Raw genomic sequence first — 2,516 nt, 5'->3', positions numbered from 1 at the left:
GGGGAGGTGTAGAAACGCATAAAAGCGGTCCTACCTTAAATGAATAAAAAAATAACAAGCAATATAACATGTACAATAAAATAGAGCACACGCAAAGGAAACGAAGGCAAAGTACAGGAAACGAAGAGAAAAATGCAAAGCCTATATACAGTGCTTCCATGTCCTCATTCAATCAGCTTGGTGCAGGAATCTCCAGGAGATGAACAGCAAGCATACACGGGTCAAGCGGCGGCCGGCGGGTCCCACCGGCAGCGCGGGGCTGCGCAGCCGAGTCCGCGCGTGCTGTTCGCTCGGCGGCCGGCGGGCCGGGTCTCTGGGCGCCCGCGGCCCGAGGGTCGCTCGGCCCGGCCGGCGGGCCGGGTCCCGGCGCGCGCGCGGCCCGAGGGGTCGCTCGGCGGGCCGGCGGGCATGGTCTCGGGGCGGCGCGCGGGCCCCGAGGGTCGCTCGTGCGGCCGGCGGGCATGGGTCTCGGGCGCGCGCGGCCCCGAGGGTCGCTCGGCGGCGGCGGCCCGGGTCCCGGGCGCGCAGCGGCCCGAGGGTCGCTCGGCGGCCGGCGGGCCCGGGGTCCCGGGCGCGCGCGGCCCCGAGGGTCGCTCGGGCGGGCCGGCGGGCATGGTCTCGGGCGCTTGCGCGTGGCCCGAGGGTCGCTCGGCGGCCGGCGGGCATGGTCTCGGCGCGCGCGCGGCCCGAGGGTCGCTCGCGTCGGCCGGCGGCCCGGGTCTCGGGCGCGCGCGGCCCGAGGGGTCGCTCGGCGGCCGGCGGCCCGGGGTCTCGGGCGCCCGCGGCCCGAGGGGTCGCTCGGCGGCCCGCGGCCACGGAGCCTGCAGGCCGCTCGGCGGCCCGGGTCCCCGGGCGGCCCGCAGCCCGAGGGGCGCTCGGCGGCCGGCAGCCCCGCGGCCTGCAGGCACGCTCGGCGGCCCGGCTCTCGGGGAGCCCGCGGCGCGAGGGTCGCTCGGCGGCCCGCGGCCACGGAGCCTTGCAGGTCGCTCGGCGGCCCGCGTCCCGGGCGCCCGCAGCGCCGAGGGGCGCTCGGCGGCCCGCGGCCAACAGAGCCTGCAGGCCACTCGGCGGCCCGGGTCCCCGGGCGCCCGCGGCCCGAGGGGCGCTCGGCGGCCCGCGGCCGGCTGGTCGACCTGCCTGCAAGTCGACCGGCGGCCCGAGGGTCGCTCGGCGGCCCGCGGCCACAAGAGCCTGCAGGCCGCTCGGCGGCCCGGGTCCCGGGCGCCCGCATCCCGAGGGGCGCTCGGTGGGCCGGCGGGCATGGTCTCGGGGCGCCCGCGGCCCGAGGGGTCGCTCTGCGGCCGGCAGCCCGCGGCCCTGCACGCCGCTCGGCGGCCCGGGTCTCGGGGAGCCCGCGGCGCGAGGGTCGCTCGGCGGCCGGCGGGCATGGTCTCGGGCGCCCGCGCCGCCGAGGGTCGCTCGGCGGCCCGCGGCCTGCAGACCGCTCGGCAGCACGGGCGTGGAGGGCCTGGGGACCGCCGCCATGCTGGTTACCCCGGCGGTACGGGACGGCGCGGGCCTGCTGGTTGACCGGGGTCCCCGCGGGCCCGCGGGTCCACCGGCAGCCCGGGGCTGCGCAGGCCCGAGTCTGCGCGTGCTAGACGGTCTCCCGGCGGCCTGGCTCTCGGGGGGCACGCGGCCCGAGGGTCGCTCGGCGGCCCGGCAGCCGGCAGCCGGCGGCCTGCAGGCCGCTCGGCGGCCCGGGTCTCGGGGAGCCCGCGGCACGAGGGTCGCTCGGGCGGCCCGCGGCCACGGAGCCTGCAGGCCGCTCGGCGGCCCGGGTCCCGGGCGCCCGCATCCCGAGGGGCGCTCGGGTGGCCGGCGGGCATGGTCTCGGGCGCCCGCGGCCCGAGGGTCGCTCGGCGGCCCGCGGCCACGGAGCCACCCGCGGCCACGGAGCCTGCAGGTCGCTCGGCGGCCCGGGTCCCGGGCGCCCGCAGCCCGAGGGGCGCTCGGCGGCCCGCGGCCGGCTGGTCGACCTGCCTGCAAGTCGACCGGCGGCCCGAGGGTCGCTCGGCGGCCCGCGGCCACAGAGCCTGCAGGACGCTCGGCGGCCCGGGTCCCGGGCGCCCGCATCCCGAGGGGCGCTCGGTGGCCGGCGGGCATGGTCTCGGGCGCGCGCGGCCCGAGGGTCGCTCGGCGGCCGGCGGCACGGGTCTCGGGCGCCCGCGGCCCGAGGGTCGCTCGGCGGCCGGCGGGCATGGTCTCGGGCGCCCGCGGCCCGAGGGTCGCTCGGCGGCCTGCGGCCTGCAGGCCGCTCAGCAGCACGGGCGTGGAGGGCCTGGGACCGCCGCCGTGCTGGTCACCCGGCGGTACGGGACGGCGCGGCCTGCTGGTTGACCGGGGTCCCGCGGGCCCGCGGGTCCACCGGCAGCCCGCGGCTGCGCAGCCCGAGTCTGCGCGTGCTGACGGTCTCCCGGCGGCCTGGCTCTCGGGGGCACGCGGCCCGAGGGTCGCTCGGCGGCCGGCGGCCCGGGTCTCGGGGAGCCCGCGGCGCGAGGGTCGCTCGGCGGCAC

This window comes from Hippopotamus amphibius, unplaced genomic scaffold (assembly GCF_030028045.1).
Source record: "Hippopotamus amphibius kiboko isolate mHipAmp2 unplaced genomic scaffold, mHipAmp2.hap2 scaffold_195, whole genome shotgun sequence".
NCBI classification, from domain to species: domain Eukaryota; kingdom Metazoa; phylum Chordata; class Mammalia; order Artiodactyla; family Hippopotamidae; genus Hippopotamus; species Hippopotamus amphibius.
Note: the sequence above shows the minus strand (reverse complement) of the source record.